This window comes from Phascolarctos cinereus, unplaced genomic scaffold, assembly GCF_003287225.1.
Source record: "Phascolarctos cinereus isolate Bilbo 61053 unplaced genomic scaffold, phaCin_HiC Scaffold_726;HRSCAF=1367, whole genome shotgun sequence".
In the NCBI taxonomy this organism is placed as follows: domain Eukaryota; kingdom Metazoa; phylum Chordata; class Mammalia; order Diprotodontia; family Phascolarctidae; genus Phascolarctos; species Phascolarctos cinereus.
Window position 1 is genome coordinate 342,846,726 of NW_027556098.1, and position 22,570 is coordinate 342,869,295.

Consider the following 22,570-nt stretch of genomic DNA (forward strand, 5'->3'; position numbering starts at 1 on the left):
TTTTGCCTTTCTTTGTACACCCAGTGCTTTGCACAGCATTTACTGCATAGTAGGTAATTAAATGTTTATTAACCAACTGACTAGGTGCTGGGGATACAAATTAAAAAAATGAAACAATTCCTATTCTCAAGGAATTTACATTCTAACAGGGACATAAGTACATCCGTAAGTATGTAGAAAGTCAATAAAAAGTAATTAAATACAGGGTAGCTAGGTAGCGTACAGCTGGTAAATGTTGAAGGTTAAATTTGAACTCAAGTCTTCCTGAGTCCAGACTCAGTGTCCTATGCACTGTGCCACTTAGTTGCCTACCTTCCTCCATCCTGGGAAAGAAAATGAGTTTGGCTCAGTATATTTAATTTTAGATATCAATGGGACATTGCCCAACAGGCAGTTAGAGATGCAAGACTATAAGTTGACAAGAGATTAGACAGATTGTTCCGAGAATCATCTTCTTCAAGATGAAGATTGAATCCACAGGAGCTGATAGGATCACCAAGCAAGACAGTGCAGAGAGATAAGAGAAGATGGCTGAAGCCAGTGATCAGGAAAGCATTCGAGAAGAAGTTGTTGCATGAGTTGTGTTGAAGGAAGAGAGGGATTCTCTGAGGCAGAGGTAAGGATAAGTCAATTCTAGGAAAGGGGTAAAGGCAGGAAGATGCAGTGTCATGTGATTTAAGCAAAACTAGGTCTTTTCCTGTTAAACCTCTCGACAATTTTACCTGTAGCTACCTTATCAGGATAAGAAACAAAAGAGTAGAACGAAATTTCAAAAAATGGTATTCTAGTGAAAGGGTGCAATAGCATAGTTCTGGTCCCTTGGTGCTCTTTAGGGATCACTGGGATGAGGAGTATGATCCAGACTTCAACCTAATTAACTGACATACCTAACACCCTCCCTAGGCTTTTAATGATCCAAATAAGTCTTTTGTAATACCCACAGGCAACAAATTGGGTGGCTTAGAAACAACTTTGTAAAGAAAGTGATGGCTACCGGAAGCCCGTTGTATTTGTCAGCTTGACACTGAAACCAATTATCTTGCCCACAAGTTATAGCTTTTGGCCCTAGAGTAGGCTGTCACTGAAAAGTTTTAAGAGTAAGTGAAAGAAGGGCAGACCTAGTGTGGGCAGATAATAACAATCCATTAACCTATATCCTACAGAGTGCCAAATGGAATTTTACAAAGCTGTCCCCAAGAGTTTAGTGTGCAATGTAGACCAGGAAGAGACCATGTACATGCAGCTGCCTTCTCCCATGGGCCTTATGAACATGGCAATTCTTAGAGAGGAGATGAAGGAAGTATGACTCAAGAAGAGTGAGGTGTCTGACATGAGAAAATAATTTAGAGTTTGGAATTTCCCCCAGAAAATGGCCTATGAATAGAAATAAACTGCATATCCCTGAGCCAACCAATCACAGCCAAGCAGAAAATCACTGACTGTCAGTGGATTATGGTTATGCCTTTTTTGAATGAAATTGATGTTACTGTCTGGTTCAATAGTTTCTAGAATGAAATGATTTGGGGGATTTCTACTGTAGGATTATAGATCTATAGATGACAGGTTATAGATCTATAGATGATAAATGAGAGGTTAGAGATCTGTAGATGACGTACAAGTTGCAGAGACGTTGACCCTATTCATCTGAAGCCAAAGCACTACTATGCTGGTGGCAGAAATGAAAACTTACTAATGTAGTATTCTATTAAATATTAATATTATATTATTATTAAATAATTATTAATTAAATAATTTATTGATTAAATAATTAACTATTAGTATTGTATTAAATATTAAGATAATCTAAGCAAAGTGCATAAAGATAATTGTTGCATTCTAATATCTAGTGGTCAATAGTCATGAAAGTCCGTCATGATGACTCTAGGTTGAAAGTGGAACAGATTCCACTGTGCCCAAATGGCAGCTGATATTGATAAGAAGCACATTTCAGATGTATTCAAGGAAAGGTCTTGTCAGCTCGAGTTGCTTCCTGAAAGCATAATCAATAGCAAACCACTGGAGTTGGTCTTGTCTTTGGAGCAAGATTGGAAAAATATGCGGAATATACTAGTTCTGACTTACTGCTTTACCTAGGCCTACCCAACTATGCCAACTAGGTTCAGGATTTCAAGGAATGGAGACAGTCTCACATTCAGTGATCTAAGTATAGAGGTTATTGAATGAGATACAAGCCAAGTGGTTACACTCACTCATACAAGCGTGGTATAAGAAAACAAGGCACATTCTGTCTCATTGCCACTCATTTGTCTCTTATCCTTGTTTGTTGTTGTTGTTCGGCCTTCATTCTTAAAGAGGACCAATGACATCAAGAGGGTCCCATCTTGACTTGCAAGTGAATTGGATTTAAGTGAGGCAGAGTTGTGCAGAGCCACCAGCCTCACTCTCTCCTTCAGAGTCATCAGAGTTCAGTGACAAGACATAAGTCAAGATGACTGGTGATGGCTCAGAATGCAGTGGGAGACCTTGGCCTTTTTAAGCTAACGTCTTTCCCAGGTCTAACCTAGGTAAATGAAACCACACGTGCAACTTATCCCAAGAAGTTGGCTGTACTTAGATGTAAGCCAACTACCAGAGGGTCCATAGATATTAGGGGCTGTGTGATCTTTTGCTGTGGTTACCCAAGGGACCTGGAGCCTCTTATACCAATCTTGAGAGGGTCTCAAGATAAACCTTAACACAGGAATTGGTAGAATTCCTTTAGATTCAAGGGTTGATGTCAGTCATTCTGCATGTCTCTATATCTGTTTCCCCTTAACTCCTCAGGGTGAAGATGGCTGATCTAAATGGTCAGCACCATCAGATCAGCATCATAGAGCCTCTATAATTGCCAACCTGTTTTGGGAAAATTACTTAGCATATAAATTTTCTATTAAAATCGGCTTTAGGAAGGGTTGAGATTTGGAGAATAAGTAATCAAAGGAAGTACTTGACCTGAAAGGGATGAAGAAACATATAACTATGCTTTGCAATTTTTAAGGAAATCTTTAATCTGAATATTTTAAAAGCGCTTAGTTAAGGGAATATTAGTACCTATTAAAATGCTACCAGGAAAAAATGCCACAGGATTTACTTGTGTTTGTTTAAGTGTGAGATAGAACCTTACCCTTTGACCTGTGCTTTGGCATTACAGAGGATGGAGGTCTGGAGAATCACATCCAGTAAGTCATTACAAAGGGAGAATGATTAAGAGAATTGTCCTGGAGCCAAATGACATTATGATGTCTGAATTCGTTATCAGTAACTCCTATATAGAGATAAAGAACTGCTACCCAAACTCAGTATCACTAGAAAATACACAATACCTAACCTATGGAAAAACCACCCTATATCAGATAACAGGGACACTTGGTATTCCAATAGCCTACCAAATAGTATCAGGAAGTCGGTGGGCAGAGCACTATAAAGACAACTCCTTACTACCACTTTCTGGTTGGAGAGGAACTGGTTGAATCACTAAATGAAAAGTAGCATATACAAGCCCTCAACTTTAGAAATTAGATCAAGTAAAGATGCCACCCACAGACTGAAGTCAAATGGGTATGTCTAGAGAGAATACCATGTAGACATGATTTGGGACAGGATTCTGATGAAAATGAATCTGGGTTCTTCCCTAGAGGAAGAACCTGTTATCACGACTACCTTAATTTAATAGGAAACAATTGTTTAGAGAGAAGAAAGAAGCTAATACCCAAAGACAGTTAAATTCAAGACTGATACATCTTCACCAGAGGTCCCAAGGAAACAGTCCATACATGGCACTTAGCCTGCTAGGGACAACTGATAACTTTTAGGTACTCATGGGACGGGGCAGCTATGTGGTGCAGTGGATAGAGTGCTGAGCCTGGAGTCAAGAAGACTCATCTTTCTGAGTTCAAATTTGGCCTCAGGGACTTACTAGCTGAGTGACCCTGGGCAAGTCACTTAATCCTGTTTGCCTCAGTTTCTTTATCTATAAAATGAGCTATAGAAGGAAAAGGCAATCCACTCCAATATTTCTTTCAAGAAAACATTAAACGGGGTCACAGAGAATTGGACATGACTGAAAAATGACTAAATTCATGGGACAAGGACTAAGTCTGATAACCAATGTGCTCCCAAACATCTTTTTCACAGAATCTCAGAATTTGGGAATTTGAAGATACCTCAGAGGCCATCTGCTCTAACATCTGCGCCAAAGGAATATTCACTGTAACATAATTAACAAGTGGTCACGTAGACTCTTCATGAAGGCCTCCAACAAGAGAGAACCCAGTGCTTCCCAAGGCATTTCACTTTGGGATGGCTCCATTGTTAGGAAGGTTTTCCTGATATCAAGCCTTAATCTCCCTTTTTGCAACTTCAAACCATTATTTCAATTCTGCCCTATGGAACCCAACAGAACAAAGTCTAATCTGTCCTTCACATAATTCCCTATCAAATATTTGAAGACAACTACATCTTTCCTATTTTTTTCCTTCACCCTGAACATTCCCAGTTTCTTCACCTGATCTTCATAAGGTCCTTCACCATCTTGCCTGACCTCCTGACACTTTTCAGGTTTTTTTTTTTAATATGCTTCTTCAATAGTGATGCCTGGAGCAGAAAGCAGTGTTTTAGATGTAGTCAGAAAAGGGCAGGGTGCAGTTAGATGATCACTTTATTAATCCTGGAAGTTATGTCACTCCTGATGCAGTCCAAGATTGCATTAACTTTTTAGATTCTCCCATCACACTATTGACTCATTTGAATATGCAGTCTACTAAGACTCTCAGATTTTTTTCCAAGACTAATCTCCAGCAATACCTCCCCAACTTATGCTTGTGAAATTATTTTCGTACCTAAGTGCAATTTACACTTATCTCTTTTGAATTTTATTTTATATAATCCAGCCTCTAGCCTGTCAAGATCTTTTTGGGTTGTGATTCTCTCAATCAATGGGTTAGTTAGTGTCAGAGGAGAGAAGCTTTTTGTCATCTGCAAATTTGATGAGAATACCATTTACATCTTTATTTAAGCCATTAATAAAAGTGTTAAATAACACAGGGTCAAGCACAGGCCCTTAGGGTACTCCACTGGACACCTCCTGCCTTGCTAACATGCTCTTTTCCTGGACACTCTCCTCTCTCTAGGTTTTTGGGATACTGCTTTCTCCTGGTCTTCGTCCTCATTATCTCACCCCTCCCTTCTCAGTGTCCTTTGCTGGATCTTCAAGCAGATCACTTCCACTAACCCTATGTGTCTCAGAGGGCTCTGTCCTGGTCCCTCTTCTCTTCACCCTGGATACTATTTCACTCAGTGATCTCATCAGCTTTCATTAATTCGAGTATCATCTCTAGGAATCTTATGATTCTTATATCTGCTTATCTAGCTCTAACATCTTTCCTGCTCTCTAGTCTTACATCCTCAAAAGTCTATTGGACATCTCAAACTGGATATTCTGTGAACATCTTAAACTCACTTAAACTCATTATCTTTCCCCTGAAACTCTTCCAAGATGCCCTATTACTGTCAAAGTTATTGCCATCTTCTCATTCAGTCAGGTTCACAGCTTAGGAGTCCTCCTTGACTCCTCACTCTCCCTCACCCCCATATTCGATTGGTTGCCAAGCGCCAGTCGTTCTACCTTCCTAACATCTCTCATACATGCTCCTGTCTCTCCTTGGACGCTGCAGCCATGCTGATACAGGCCCACGTCACCTCATCTCAGGAGGGTTGTTTATAGCTCGTGGGTTTGTCATCCTGCCTCAAGTCCCTTCCCATTCCAATCCATCCTCCACTCAGTTGTCCAATTGATCTTCCTAAAGTACAAGTCTGACCACGTCACTCCCCTATTCAATAAAGTTGAGTGGATCCCTATTACCTCCAGGACCAAACACAAAGTCTTTTGTCTGCCTTTTAAATTCCTTAATAATCTAGAGACCTTTCTTTCATTATTTTCTGTCTTCTTATACCTCACTTCCCTCCAGGCTTTCTGCAATCCAGGTTTGCAAGTCTTCTTGTTGTTCCCTGAACACAACGCTTCATCTTCCAACTGAGCATTTTGACCGGCTGTCCTCCATACTTGGAACTCTGTACCTCCTCTTCTCCACCTCCCAAACTCCCTGACTTTCTTCAGGTCTCAGCTAAGGCCCAGCATCTTCAGGAAGACTTTCACCCTTAATCTTTTTGTCTTCCCTCCGAGACTACAGTGAATTTATCCTGTATTTATCTTGTTTTACACATGATTGTTTATACATCATCTCCCCCATTATACTGTAAGCTCCTTGAGAGCAAAGACTGGGTTTTCCTTGGTTTTGCCCTTTATTTTTGTATCCCTGGCACTTAGTACAATGCCTGGCATGTAGCAGGTACTTAAATGCTGGATGACTAAGTGACTGACTGTATTATCATCTAATACATATGTCTTCATAAATAATAATAACAATAGCTCATATTTATATAGTGCTGTAAGGTTTGAAAAATGCTTTGCATATATTATCCCTTTTGATCTTCACAATATCTCTGGGTGATAGATGCTTTACTATCTCCCCTTGTTAGTTAAGGAAACTGAGGCAGAGTGACTTCTTAAGTGACTTGCCAGGGTCACATAATCACTAAGTTTCTGAGGCCAGATTTGGACTCAGGTCTTTTTGATTCTAGACTAGTATAACCTTTGTATATGATTTTTGCTATAAGGTTCAGGACCTGAAAATCTGTTGATCAGGGAGAGAAGCGTATAGTAAGTGAAGGAAATAAAGTGGGTTTGCCCCAAGGTAATGGATGGAAAACGAGGGGAATATAAAGAAGACAGAAGGAAGGCTGTGTATAACATGAAGAACAGCAACAAGAGAACAAAAGAAAGACTGAAGGTTTGAATGTGAAAAGATCCAAGGACCCAAGAAACTTCCAGCCTAGATGGAGAAACTAGAAAACTGAGCATCTACAGAGCCATGAAGAAAGTTGGGAAGATAAAGCATTACTCCCCTGAGCCCCTCAAATGACTGGGAGTATCAGGCCAGGACAAGACTAGGAGAGCAGGGGAACTTAAATTAATTATCCTAAGTGACTGAAGATTTGTGCACATCATTAGAACTCATGGTTTCTCTGTGTTCCTTTAATAAATTTTTTTGTAATATTGTAAAGTGCAGACTTGCTTACAAGTAAGGAATCAGTTTCAGAATACTGGGAGGTACCATGGATAAATTGTCCCAGGTTTGTCTACAGGAGGACTTTTGTCAAAAGAGTGAGAAAACCCCTCAAACATTATGCCCAAGCATTTTGTCTCAAAGAGTTTTTGACACAAGGATATATAGGATTGTTCATATCCTAGACTTGGTTGCTACTTTGTAGACCGGCATTCAGCATCTGCCTAGAGATTTCTAGCACACACAACTCTATGTGTATGTAGAGGAAAATGTGGTGTTTTGTGTGTATTTAAAAAAAATTGTGATTTGTAAATAAGTAATTCTAATTTTCCACCTAGTGCAATCTCAATTCTATTACTGAATAACAGTCGTTTGCAAATCTTTTCAAGTCAATGATTCTGCCCGAGAGTTAAATATCAATCTAAGTATAACATCAGTATGTAAACAGATTGATGAATTGCTAGACTGCTAGGATAGAAAACATATGGAACTTTAAATAATACTCTGAGAAGCAGGGGATAATTTTAGCATTTCATAAAATTGAGGCCAATGCTAAGTTCTAGACCAAGGAATTAGATTTCCATACACTGATTTGTTGTGTTGCTTTTAAAACAAAAAAATCAGATACATAGTAAGGCAGACAAATGCGTATTTTTTAAGTTAAAAGATTTGAAATTTTGTTCCTTTCTTCATGTAGAATTTCAGAATCATAGAGTTTTAAAGGATCAAAGATATCATCTGATCCAAATCCTTCATTTTAAAAAGGAGGAAACTAAAACTAGAAAAGGTAAGTGACTTGTTCAAGGTCACACAGTTGGTTAGTTGAAGAACTGGAAAGAAAACCTCAATGTCAGTCCAAGGTTCATTTTGCACCATTGATTAGATTTCAGAGTGCCAGTGGCATGTAATTTGTTGACATACTCCTTTTGCTTTCCATACAGAGCCCAGAATAATTGTTGTTGTTCATTCTTCATTTTTTTCTTTTAAGTTTTTAGGCAATTGGGGTTAAGTGACTTGCCCAGGGTCACAGCTAGTAAGTGTCAAGTGTTTGGTCTGAGGCCAGATTTGAACTCAGGTCCTCCTTACTTCAGGGCTGGTGCTCTATCTACTGCACCACCCAGCTGCCCCGTTCATCCTTCATTTTCAAAGAGAACCAATGACATCAGGATGTTGGGGTAAAATAATGGATGATGGGTGATGACTTGTGTGTGAATTGGATTTAAGTGAGGCAGAGTTGCATAAAGTCATCAGCCTCCTTCTCTCTTCCAGTCATCAAAGTCCAGTGGCAAGACAAAAGTTGAGGTGACTGGCAAGAGCCTGGGGTACAGTTGGTTGACTTTGGTGTCTTTGATATCTGACCAAGCTCTAAATGCTCCATGGCATCTGCTTCAGCTGCCTTCATGGCCGTTGGAACAAACTGTTCTTAACCACCCATTCCACAGGGGGGAGGCCTTCATATGCTTGGGGTGGACATCCTCCTAACTCACTGATGGGTTTGATGCCTGTCCATTACCCTTAACCTAATTAAGCCAATCTGCTGAAATGGTTTTACCATGGTGTGGCCACTGCACATGCTACAGCTTCTTGGAGCCACAGGTGAAAACTGGGTGACAGGTAAATACCAAAAGGGGCTAAGCAGCCCTGAAAAGGGCTCAGCAGCCCTCGCACCAGAGGTGCTAGCTCTTCCTGAACACCCTGTATTATAAGTGTGAGATGTACTGTGAGTGCAATTGAATTCTCAATCATATAAAAATTGATATTCTCACTAAAATGAAGTCAGAAAAGAAAAGGAAGTTGCCACTAAAAGAAAGTTCAAAGGCTTTCATGAGAGAGTAAAATAAGGAGAATAATAGTGCCGATATTAACATATATCTACAGGCAACACGAAATATTATTTTATGGGGCATGCAGCTTCCTACTGAAGTGCTTATGAGGAACATTTGTTTAGAAAAAAAGATCATCACAAAGATGTAGTTTATGTGCCAAGATTTATTACTGGATATGAGAAGGCAGATAAATTATGTCAAGAACTTGATAAGACTCTCCAAATATACAGTTTAATATTCAATGACCTCAATACAAATCTGGGACTTGGAGGAGACTAGTGAAAAGTAATGGAAAAAATAGTGGAAAATATGACTCAAAATTAAGTAAAAATCACCAACTTCAGCAGTATCATTCCTATGTATATCACAATTTTTTTTAATGTGTTGATATTTGGTGTTCTACATGTCCAGTGGTTCTGAAAGAAATTGACACCAGGTGCATGTCATATTATTGCTGAGGGGATTTGGGTGAACTTTCTTGGATGGGGGCTGTGAATTCAAGCTCTGTATCTACCCAGCCACAATGGCTGGGAGCAAACAAGATAGGATCAGTTAATTGGAGCGCTAGAGGCAGCCCATCTGTACAGTGGGGCTGTGTGAATCTACTTTAACTGACTGAAAATCAAGTTTTATTGGAGAGTTTCAAGGAGACCAGAAAGAAGAAGACAGGGGATTGGAAAAATAAGACTTCTGAGGAAAAGTTCATACAGCTAAGACCATTTTAGCTTTGGAGAAAAGAAAGCTGAGGGGGAAATTAACAACTGTCTCCAGGTGCCTCCAGGTAGGTTACACAAAATATTATGACCAGCCACTCTTTCTCCATATTGAGGTAATGTGGTAGAGCACAGAAGTGTTGAACTTGGAATCAGAAACATAGGTCTTTGTACCAATCCCTTCCAGTAATGTGCTACATGACTTTTGGCAAGCACCTTCTTCATCACTCTGATCATCAGTTTCCTCCTCTGAAAATGAGGGAATTGGAGGGAGTGATTTCTAAGGTTCCTACTCAGAGCTTCCATTCTATGAAACCATGATTCTTGTGAAAGAGTTTCACTTATAGAAGTCAGGGTTTATGTTAGATATAAAAGTTAGCTTCCTAACTGTGGTATAGATTGTCAGGGAGGGTAAGGAATCCCTCTGCCCTTTCCTTTTTCTATACCTCCACCCCCATGTCTGGAAAGCCCTCATTTCTCATCTTAGCCTGTTGAAATCCTCTTTTTCCTTCAAGGCCCAGCTTAGGAGCTATTTCCTCTAGGGATCCTCCCACTGAAAATGTTTTCTCTCTTTTCAAGTTTTATTAGACCACTTTCCTTATCACACTCTACTTTGTGTCACTCTTACTGGTATTCATGTCATATTCTCTGCCCCACTCCTGTACATTGTAAACACCATCAGGTCAGGCACCGTGTTATTTTTCATCTTTGGATCCCTAGTTCCTTGAAAAGAACAGGTGCTTAATAAGCATCTGTTTGATTCAATTGAATTTGAGTCCCCACCCCTGGCCTAGACCAAGCTTTCTTACCTTTTTTGTGTAATGGACCCCTTTGGCAGGCTGGCAAAACCCATAAACCCTTTCTGAGAACAATGGTTTTAAAAGTATGAAATAAAGTATATAGGTTATAAAAAGAAACTAATTCTTTTGAGTATAATCATCAAAATGTATTTTAAAAGAAGTTTCTGGACCCCAAATTATGGACTACATTTGAAATGACAGGACAAATTTTCAGGTTTCCAGGATAGTTTTAGCGTGCTCTTTCCTAAATGCAAGCCAATGAATCAGGAGTGCTGAAATTAGGAGTTCTCCAGAAATCTCCCAAATGGGAGAAGACTTTCTAGGTCAATTCAATTCAACTCAATTTAAATTCAACAAGTGTTTGTTATTAAGTATATAATGTGTATAATAGGAAGTTTAGGTAAAACCCAGATTCTCTTCTCATAGAGCTCAAAGTAGAATGCTATACAGAAAAACCTAACATGAAATTAGTTTGACTTAGAGAAACAGCGATTAGGGCTCTACAAAAGTGGAATGGAGTAAAATTCACTGGAGGTCTCCAAGTACAAGATAGATGATGGCTTCTTAGGTTACACAGAAATGATTCCCATTCTCATTGGGATAGATGGCCTTAGAAGGCCTGTCCAATGCAGAAATGCTGTAGTTCTATGAAAATAGAAAGAAGTACAAAAGTGTACACACACATACACATACACACACGCACACATACAGACACGTATACATATAAATATATATATATATATACATATATATATATACACATACATATACACATATCTGATATGTATATGACATTTTAAAGTTAACAAAGTGCCTTACCTCATTTATTTTCACAATAACCTTGTTAGGTAGGTAGTTTCCTTGTCCAAAAAATAAGGAAGCTGGATGAGATGATCTTCAAGGTTTCTTCCGTCTCTAATATTTCTGAGTCAAAAGCCCATTTTACATATAGGAAAACTGAAGCTCAGAAAGTTTAAATGACTCACCTAAAGTCCCACAGTTCTTAACTGATACAGCTGACACTCAAACCAAAATTTTTTGCCTCCAAATTTCACAAGCTTTACAATGAAAATTGAATTAACCTTCCCAGGGCTGAGTTATAATTGAAACAGCCTCTTTAACAGTGATTGACAGGGGAAGGCTGGTACTTCATGAACTATATTCCATTCTGTTTAATCCTAATCTGTCCCCATCTCTTGCTGTACAGATAAATGGGATCTATCTGAAGTGCTGCTCTAAACTCATTATTAGAACAGTGCCATAATTTAAAATATTGCTACTACTTTTATTTATGAATCATAATCAATTCCTCTCATCACAAGGAGTAATCAGTCATTCCAAATGATCCTGTTTTTGTTGTGTATTTATTATTAGAATCCCCTGATGCTTTTCCCCCCCTTCCCTCCATTTTATAAAGTTAAAGGGATAGCTCTTCTTGAGATCATGTTCAACCAGGGAAATGTGGAACACCCCAGTGGAACAGGGACCAGATACAAGGCCTGAAGGGAACAGCTTCCATAAGTGTAAGTATGTCAACAAGGTGGATAAATGGATTAGAAATACTTCTGATGATAGCTGGTGGGCCTTTGACGATTGTTACTACTGGATGTCTCCGAATGCAAATGGAATTTAATTCGACAAACACTTGTTAAGCTGTGCTAGGTACTAGGGATAGGAAGATGAAAATGATCTAATCGCTCACTGAACTCAGAAAGCTCGTAATCTAATGATGTGTATACAAATAATTATGATGCTAGGTGGAATGCGTGGGATGAACCCAAACAAGGTATACATTAAGGAAATTTGAGGAGGAAGAGATCACTTTGATTTGGGGAACACCAAGTTAGAATCTTCCTTAGAGAAGGTAGCACCTGAGCAGGGCCTTGAAGGAAAACAACATTTCAAAGCAAATACAATAAATTGATTTGACTGGTGTGTCTCTACATTCAAGGCAGCAAATGTTCATTGAACTCATCATGCCTGTGAACACTCAGCCCTGTAGTAGTTGCTATGTAATATACAAAAAGAGTCACTGAGATCACATACTTAGCAATGGGAGGGACATGAGAGATCAGTCATCTCCTCCAAAGCCTACATTTTACAGATGGGAAAATTTAGGCCCAAGGAAGCAAAGTAACTCACCCAAGGTCAATAACGAGGAAGTAGAAGAAGCATAATTAATGCTCACATTTTCTCACTCCAGAACCCACACCCATTCCACTACCCCAGATGGCCCAGAAGTATAAGACATCATCCTGACTTTGAGGACCCTGTGATCTTCAGAACTTTGACATCCAGGTTGACTTCTGATGTCCACATTTATGAGGAAGAAATTAGAGCTGCTCGTCATATCCTATGGTTTGGGGTTTGTGTCAACTGCCTTATGAAGCCTATGACCTTTGGTTGAATTGGAAGATATTTACATAGGCTCTGACTCATGGGTTAAGTCCACTCAGATAAAAGTCGCCTTCTGAAGGCCATCTCCACATGTGTGACCTTTAGGGGCATCCACTCTTAGCTTTACAGCTTTGATGACTTCCTAGTTAAGGCAGGTTTATGATTGCTGAGAAGTCTGGCCTCTAGCATGAGAAAGCAATAGGTGATCCAACAGGAGAAAAAGAACTTTGTAGGGACTTCAAAGTCTATCTTCATTTTATTTACCTTAGAAATCGACTATTAGGGTTTTGTAACAGTTTATATGTTCACTAAAAATCAACCCACAAACACAGATACTAGGGTTTCTGGGTCAGGTATGTAGAAATAACTAGTATATTGACTATTTGGGGGATAACTAAGTATTAAGAAATCTACTGGTTACACTTTTTTTAGGTCTTTGGTAGCTGTTCCATCTAGTCACAAGTCATCTGCTCCATCCAGTAATCCTCTATATTTTTCAGAGATCTTACCCACCTCTGTTTCTATTGGGGAATGATAACATCCTAGGATCATAGATTTTCAACCTGTAAAGGGCCTTTAAAAGCTGAGTCCAACTCTCCCATTTTGCTAATGAGAAAACTGAGGCTAAGAGGGGTTACGACTTGTCCAGGGTCACCTGCTTAGTTGCCTGAGGCAGGATTCAAATTCAGGTCTTTCTGACTCCAAGTTCAGCACTCTATCCATCCAAGTACCTAGCTGCTGCAGGGCTCAGGCAATAGGATCTATTGTTTTCCTGACATTCCTTGTTATTATTTTCAGTTGTCTCTTTCTTGCCTCTCTTGGGAGGGAAGTAAGGAAACTAGCATTTATTAACCACCTACTATATGCCAGAAATTGTGCTAAGCACTGCATATCTGTCTTGTGAGCATTCCTGAATATCTTCTTGTGATAACGATTACTAATGGAATCAATGCAGCACAGAATGCAGAAGTGGAAAAAGATACCAGGAAATGCACAATTGGGCACTCAATACATGTTCATTTGGGTGACAGCAATAACTTTAAAGAGTACAGCAACAGACAAAAGAGTTCTAAAAGATGGACCAGACAATCTGCTAGTTGAGAAGCAAAATAATTGCAATGGAGATTATTGTTAAAGCTAACCTATTTAAGCAGAGAAAAAAAATACAAGGATGTTGGATTAGGCCAAATCTAATTTTGAATTCTAATTTTCTATTTATATCCATTTCACAAATGAGGAAACTGAGGCATAAAAAAATGACCCAGCTAAGTTCACAGAGCCAGTTAGGAGCTAGAATCTGTGTCTCTAGGCTCACACAGATTATTTTTTTTCCGTTGTGTTGAGGGATACATTGTACATAAATATAACAGAGCTTCAACATATAGAGGAAATTGTACAAGTGTTGCATTCACCTGATTCACCCCATTCTGTCCCTCTCACCTTCTTCATAGGCTAAGAAACCTGTTAGTACCTGTTCATGTCAGAGGAAGGGCATGCATACTCCCTGGGAGTGCCCACAATGCTTTGTAATGGAAGTTCTAAAAGTCTGCCTAATCATTTCTAGTATTCCCATGAAGAGCATGAAAACAACACAAACCTTCATCCATTTTAGACAATTTAGATGAGTACTGGCCTGAAGGCAAAAATGACATACGTGTTCTATTCAGGTCCTGCCCCAAAACACAGTTCTGTGATTCTCGTCAGCGATTCTTTGAAGGAAATATAATTGTGGAGGTCAAACACGTTAGCAAAAATGTCACTGTAGCTACAAATTGAAATTAATTCAGGATCTTTAGAATAAGGATATAATGGGAAAAAAAAAGTTTAAATAAAGCGAGGTGGGGGGGTCAGAGGAATTGTCATCACACTCCTACTAACTTCTATTTTCTTGTTCCTCTGATTACTTAATTCCTAACTTTCATGTTAAATGATCAACCATTTGCCTTCCCAAGTAATCAATGTCAGTTGATAGGTAGATGGGGGAAGAGGAGGTTAGAGGGCAGGGTCTATATGTCAGATAATTACATACTCTGGATTTTCTAGGATAGTCCTGATTTTGCAGAAAGGTGAATTTTTAATGAGGTGGTGCAAAAGGAATATACTTTGTCAGCTTGTCAAGTTCTTTGATTTAGAGTCCAGGGGAAAGAAAGTTTACAGTATTTATACTGTTTGTACTTTATATAAAGTGTCCCAGGCATGAATATTTCATAGGCTCCTTTCTTTTGGACGAGTCTTTGCTGCCAGTATTCTTAACCTTTTGTTGTGTCATGGACCCAAGAGTGTACTGGTAAATGTTTAACAGCTAACAAAGAAAGAAAGAAAGAAAGAAAGAAAGAAAGAAAGAAAGAAAGAAAGAAAGAAAGAAAGAAAGAAAGAAAGAAAGAAAGAAAGAAAAAGAAGGAAGAAAGAAAGAAAGAAAGAAAAAGAAGGAAGAAAGAAAGAAAGAAGGAAAGAAAGAAAAAGAAGGAAGAAAGAAAGAAAGAAAGAAAAAGAAGGAAGAAAGAAAGAAAGAAAGAAAGAAAGAAAGAAAAAATATATGACACAACTGTAAATTTAACCTGTATTGTTAACATCTTCTCCATCACTTTCTTAAGTCTAGACAATCAACAAAATAATAAATCAAGCCCTGATTTGTAGCCTTTGCTGATTTCCATGATGTAAAATGCTCATACTGAAAATTTAACAATCAATTCTCCTGAGTAGGTCTGAGCTGGCTCCAGCCTATACCCCTTTGGCACCCTGGTAAAACCTCTGGATTCTTCAGAATAAAATTTCCAAATGTATAAAATAAAACACATAGGATTACAAAGGAAATAAATCATATTGAAATACAGTTAAAAAAACTTTTTAAAACTTCATTGACCCCACATTAAGAACCCCTATGCCTTACAGGGTCTCAGCCAAATAAAAGAAGGTCTAGCAGAGGGGTGGGGAACCTGCAGCCTAGAAGCCACATATGGCCTCCTAAGTTCTCAGGTGTGGCCTTTTGACTGCATCCAAGTTTTACAGAGCAAATCCTTTTATTAAGGAGATTTGTTCAGTGAAGTTTGGATTCAGCCAAAGGGGCACACTTGAGGACCTAGAGGGTCCCCACCCCTGGTCTAGGACGTACCAGTTAGGATAATGACAAAAAGATTCTCTTGGCTAGCGTTTGTACTGTCACAACATTCAAGACCCATCAGAGAAGAAGTTGTAAGTTATAATTTTTGTCTAACAGATGAAAAGAACTTCTGGAAGAGGAGAGTAGGAAAAAAAGGACATGGTCAGAGACTAGGAGTTGGCATGGGAGCAGCATTGAAAAGACTTTTGGGGAACTGTGCTGTAGGGGAAACAGCACTGGATTTTGTGGCAGAGGAGTTAGGTTCAATCCACAACCCTCATCTGTAAAACGGGGGTAATGATGCCTGTGTACCACCCATCATTGAGGGTTGTTACGAGGAAAATGTTTTTGCAAACATTAAGAAGCTAAATAAGTGAATTATTTTTCTTACCATCTATTCTAACAGACCTGGAGCCCCCAGAAAGGATCTCTGAGGAGCCAACTTGGGTGCTGGGGTAATGATTCTGGGAGGAACTTATCCAGGAACCCTTAGATTTCAGCATGCTGTTTGCCTTCTGTAATAGTGCCTAATTAAATCAAATTGAGTTTTGGAACAGAGCCAGTGTGCTTGAGAGTACAGAAATGATGCCAGCCTTCTGAGCTGCCCACAATAGGATTTTTTCCCTGGTATCTGGGTTGGAATTAAGTCACATGAAATGGGATTAAAAAAAACACAGAAGTGACCCTTCCCTGAGTTCTGTAACAGGTGCCCCCCCCAGTACAATAGACACATTAAGTTTACCATATTTCTTTCCTGCCTGCCCCCTTCTCTATCCCTGCATACCTCTTTTCTTAGATCCTGATCTCTGTCTTTTTTGATTCTGTATCAAAATTACTGCTCTGAATCTTTGATATAATTACTTCCATGGCAATGGGCTGAAGTTAAAAACATAGGATTATATGATCACAGCAGCCTGAGGTTGAGAGATTGAAAAATGGCTGAGAGATCTTCTCCCCCAACACCGCCACCCCACCTCGCCCCCAACCACTGTCTCAGATAATAGCAGAAGAGATACAGAAAATTACTGGCATCGTGAATTGCTTTTTCGATAAACGTTCTGTCTCTCTACCTCTCTTTTATAGAACTGGTCCACACTGAAAAGAGCCTCGCTGCATTTTAAAAAAAAAAAGTAAATAATTTCATGGAAGAAAACCTCCCAGTGAAAATATCTTAATGAAAAGTGCTTAGTTTGACTTTGGCAGAGTTCCTGTTCATTTTAAATAACTACATATTGCACTTCTCCCCCCCCCCTTACCCCCCAGTTACAAAAATATTAGTAGCACTCTTACCTCTATAAGAGAATTTACACCCCCAAGGGGGGTGGGGGAGGATGGGCCATTAATTCTGGAGAGACTTTGTTATTTCACATTAATGTGTGAATAGGTCTGACCATAGTGTTGTATACTGCCACCAAGTGGTCATTGTTCTCATGTGCCCATAAAGAAGGGGCCTCTGGTACCATTAGTACCCAGACGGAAATGTACTATCCAGGAACCTCACTTATCTTGAGCTTAGCTATAAACTCAAAAAGGAGCAACAACAACAATAAAAATTAAAATAAACAAAAATGAACAAATAAATAAATGAAGCCTATAGAAAGCCAAAATGGAAGTTATCAAAACTACATTCTTTATTCTAGGAGGACCCTCTTTGGTCCTCATTAGTCTATTTACTCTTTTTATACACACATTTTTAACAGACTTGGAGATGCCATTTCCAACTCCAAAGTAGATTAGAAATAGGAAATTAGAAAGGAAAAGAGGTATTGTAGCAGACAGTCACCCTGGCAGCAATGAGAATGAGAGAGAGCACAGCCTGCCGATGAGAAGAGTCAGGGCACATAGAAAAGCAGATAAAAAATTTCTAAAATCACAGAAATTTGGGTCTATTTCATATAGAAGCAAGCACTCTAACATACATTAATAGGCTCTGAAGTATTGCTATGTCATAGAATATTGCAATAGTGTTGACAATATGACCTTTATTCACTAAGAAAATGTTAAATTCTATTATATGCACTAGTAGCAAAGAAGACTGTTTTATATTTCAGGAAGATTTCATCCAAAATGGTTAAAGTAAATGGTGTTAGTGCTGAAGTGAATAAATCACTCAGCTATCTAGAAAACTCAGCCCTTAAGAAAGATTCATTCTGTGAGAATTCTGGATACCTGAAGTTTTACTCTTTTTCATTAGGCAATCCTAGGGAGAATATTAGGATTTGGCCTCTGGTAGAATAAGGATTTCTTAGTCCTTTGAGGCCTGAGGGTTGGATCTCTGAACCTGCCTTTAGTTTCTTTTTTGCCTGTAAGCAAAATAGCAATAAGCAAAGAGTGTTTAAAAAAAAAAAAAGCTCAACTCTTGACTTGTTTCTCAGTTATAAGACTCTGGTGCAGAAGCTACTTCTGTATCAGTGTTAAGCTAAAGCAAAGTAGTTATTTCCCCCAGAGTGACTGTGGTTCTCAAGTAAATTGGAAATACGCATTTGAAACTCTAAAGCTGAATCCAGACAGTCAACCAAAACTTACTCTCCTTTGCCAAATCACCATTTTAACTGAGAGCGAAAACAGTGACTCATGGCCCAGCCCAGCTCAGGACAACCTCTTACTTGAACGTGGTTGGTTGGACTCCAGTGGATGGTTAGGTAGGCTCAGAAGCTAGTTGGGGCATACTTAGAAGCACAGTGTTCCCTAACATGGGCCGAATCACATGACCTGGTGGAAACTTTCTCTAGCCTGGGAACCATGAATGTAGTATAACCTATCATTTTGAAATTATTGGGTGTTTAGGACTAACCTTCTGTTTTAGCCCACAGATCTTTATCCTGACATACGTGTTCAACCTTCTGAATAAAAAAGAAGAGGGAGGAGGGCCTCACCACCCCAAGTGACAACAATACAAAAGGCAGAGCTAAGTTTACAGAAATAATACTAGCCTTCATCCTACCCCATTACCACCATAGCATGCTAGACATAGTTCTCAGAATTCCCAAACAAATACTTTTCTGGACACCAAGTGCATCACTAACCTCGGTGGGAAGTTGCTCCCTTATAAGCTGGCAGTCAGATGACTGTCTATCTAGTAACCAACCAAATTTTTTTTAAAAAATGAAGTGTAGAATGACAGAACCCTGTACCTATCAATGGATGGGTAATGTAGGCATCCATGAATCTGGCATTTGGTAAACAGTAGTATTGACTGATAAGAGACCTTAGAACAGATTCTCCCCTTTCCTTAAGTCTTCACAGACACACTTTGCACACTGTCCCCAGACAGAGCAAAAATCAATCCTCTTATAACAGTTATCCCTTTCTCCCCACCTTCTTTCCTTTCTTTTCCTTTAATACTGTTTAAAAATATTTTTTTACTTTTTTTAATTAACAAGAATTTATTTTCTTTCCTTCCCATTCTCTTCGACCAATTAAAACAAAAACAAAACAAAACAAAATATGGTAACAAATATGCTTAGTCAAACAAAACAAATTCTAGCATTGGTCATGTCAAAAAATATATTCCTCATTTGGTATCTTGAGTCCAGCAACTCTTTGTCAGAAACTGAGTAGCAAGCTTCTACATCAGTCTTCTGGAATCCTGGCTGATCATTATGTTGATCAGGGTTCCTAAGTCTTTCAAAATCATTTGTCTTCATAATGTTTTTGTTTTGTTCTGCTCACTTAACTCTGTATCAGTTCATAAACATCTTCCCAGATCTCTCTAAAATTTTTCTTCATATGTTACAGTATGAGAGTATTTCATTACATTATTATACTACAACTTCTTCAGTCATTCTTCAGTTGATGGACGCCTTCTTAGTTTCTAGTTCTTTGCCTCCACAAAGAGAATTATAAATAATTTTGTACCTATGGATCCTCTTCTTCTTTCTTTGATCTTCACAGGGCATAGATTCAGTAGTGGTATCATACTGGTCACACAGTGGTATCACACAGTTGGTCAAACAAAGAGTCGAAGGGTCAAATAAAAAGTCATAATTTAATGACTTTTTTAGGCATAGTTCCCAATTGCTTTCCAAAATGGATAGATTAGTTCACAGCAACACATTAGGGCACTAAATATGTATTTCCAAACAACTTCCCTAACATTTGTCATTTTTCTTTTTTTGTCACCTTTGCCAATCTGAATGAAACCTTAGAGTTGCTTGAATTTTTATTTCTCTAATTATTAGTAATTTGGAATATGTTTTCATGTGGTTCTTGACAGCTTAGATTTCTTCCTTAACAAAGAAATTCCTGTTTATATGCTTTGATCACATATCTTTGGAGGAATGGTTCTTATTCTTACACATTTTAATCAGTTCCTTAAGTATCTTGGAAATGAGGCTTGTATCAGAGAAACTTGGTGCAATTTCCTGCAGTTAACTATTTCTCTTTTATTTTTTACTGTATTGGTTTTGTTTGTACAAAAAACTTTTAAATGTTATATAATCAGAATTGCCTATTTTATCTTCTATAATCTTATCTAGCCTCTTTATTTAGTCCCAAACTCTTCCCCTAAACATAGATCTGAAAAAATAATTTCTTCCTTGCTCCTTTAATTTGTTTATGATGCAACCTTTTATATCTAAGTAATGTATTCATTTGAAGCTTATCTTGGTATACGATGTAAGGTGTTAGTCTAAACTTAATTTCTGCTAGACTGCTTTCCAATTTTCCTGGGAGTTTTTGTCATGTAGTAATTTCTCATCTGAATAACTGGGGTTTGGGGATTTATCAAATATAAGGATATTAGCTTCATTTGCTCCTGTATACTATTTTACATTATTTTTTTTCTATCTCTTTTTTTCTTCTTCCTTAAGTTTTCATTAATCTATCTAAAAATTTTAGAGACCTGATCACACTTTTCAAAATGACAGGACTAATGCAGAATTTAGGATACTATATAACAGAAAACATTAAAACTATGAATTTAATTTTCCTATAGAAGGTTATTTTTATTTCCAAGAAATTTATCATTGTAGAAGGCACTGATTGTGGGTCATTTTTTCTGTTGCTCACAGAGTTTAGTTGCCCTAGATAATGAAAGCCCAGTACTCCTTCATGGAGGGAATATTTCCTTAAGGAAATCTCAGAAAAAGACATTCTGTGCCTAGAACAGAGATGACACTTAGTATGCAATTCTCTCCCCTTCCCCCATCTGTCAAAAAACCTACAATAAGAATGTATATGGTGATGCACCATAATAAATATTGCTATTGTAATCATTTAAGAGTGAGATAATAAGGGTCTAGATACAGTGGTAACAGTGGAAATGGAAAGATAAGAATGGATTCAAGAGACTTTGGGAATGAAGCACTGAGAAGATGCAGAAACTGATGGTGTGTAGAAGATGGATCTGGGTTACTAGAGAAATGATGGTAGTGGAAGGTACTGGGAAAAGAATAGGAGCTAGGACTCTACGGGATAAAGGTTAGACACATTGAGTTTGAGATACTGGTGTATAACACCAAAATATGAAGGTTCACCAAGCAGTTGGAAATGGAGGACTGAATCTTAGAGAGAAAAGGTAATATTTGAGATTGGGAATTATCATAAAGAAAGAATAGTTGAAGTCATGGAAGTGGATGATATCTATATGAAAGAATGTACAGAGACAGAAAAGTATCAAGGACAGAGTTCAATAAAAAGAGCGTGGACAACAATTCTGACCATTGAAAAGAGACCAAGATTGATCAGGACTTAGAAAAATCTGCTGAATTTAGCAATTTTCATAGGTCATTGGTTACCTTTAAGAAAGCAGTTTCAATATGTCAATAAGGCTGGAAGATGTGATTGCAAGGAACTATAGGCAGCAAATTTATATTATTCTTTCAAGAATTTTGGTGATTGAGGCCATAGGAGACCACCCTCAAGGACCTTATGATCTGATTGGGGGTGGGTCTAAACAAAGGGAGAGAAAAAGCAAGTGCATTATGCCAGGTAGAATGGGATGAGGCCAAAGGAGCGATCAAATTTTTTTTTTCAGAAAAATTTGAGTTGGGAGGTAGTTTGAACATGTGAAAAGGTGAAGGAAGCATTTGTTTAGGGCTAGGAAAACTAAGGATGAGGATGGAGCCACTAGAGAAGGAAAGACATCCCAAAGCTGCCAAGTTCATATTCCAAAAACCCCATAAAAATTTAGTGTCTTCCTAGCTCCAGATTTTAGTTTTTTTCCTTGATTGTCAAATCTAATGACCTTTTCTTAACCCTCATTCTCCTTGACCTCTCTGCAGCATTTGACAATAGAGAGAAAACACTAAAATTTGGCGCTAGGAAGACACTAAATTTTTATGGGTTTTTTGAAATACGAACTTGGCAGCTTTGTGAATGTTTGATACTGTTGAGCAACCTGTCCTCCTGGATATGCTCAGCTTTTCGCTCTGGGTTTTGTGGAGGCGGGGGAAGCCCTCTTTGGGATTGTTTTTCTTCTCTTAATTGTTGTCTTACCTTCTTTCTGAGAATCCTTTGCTTGACCAACATCCACCCTAATTGTTGGTGTATCCCAAGGTTTTGACCTAGATCTGCTTTTTTTTCCTCCTCGCTATGCTCTCTCTTTGGGTAACCTCATCATTTCCCACATGTCTAGTGATCATTTTAGTGAAGAATCCTCCCAGACACA

At 38.4% G+C, this 22,570-nt stretch overlaps 1 long non-coding RNA gene across 3 annotated transcripts in view; it reads right to left on the reverse strand.

Annotated features, from left to right (window-relative positions):
• LOC144458226 (uncharacterized) overlaps window positions 1-22,570 on the reverse strand; it is a 37,917-nt gene that overhangs the window by 14,634 nt on the left and 713 nt on the right. The gene's annotated exons all lie outside the window — the stretch shown is intronic.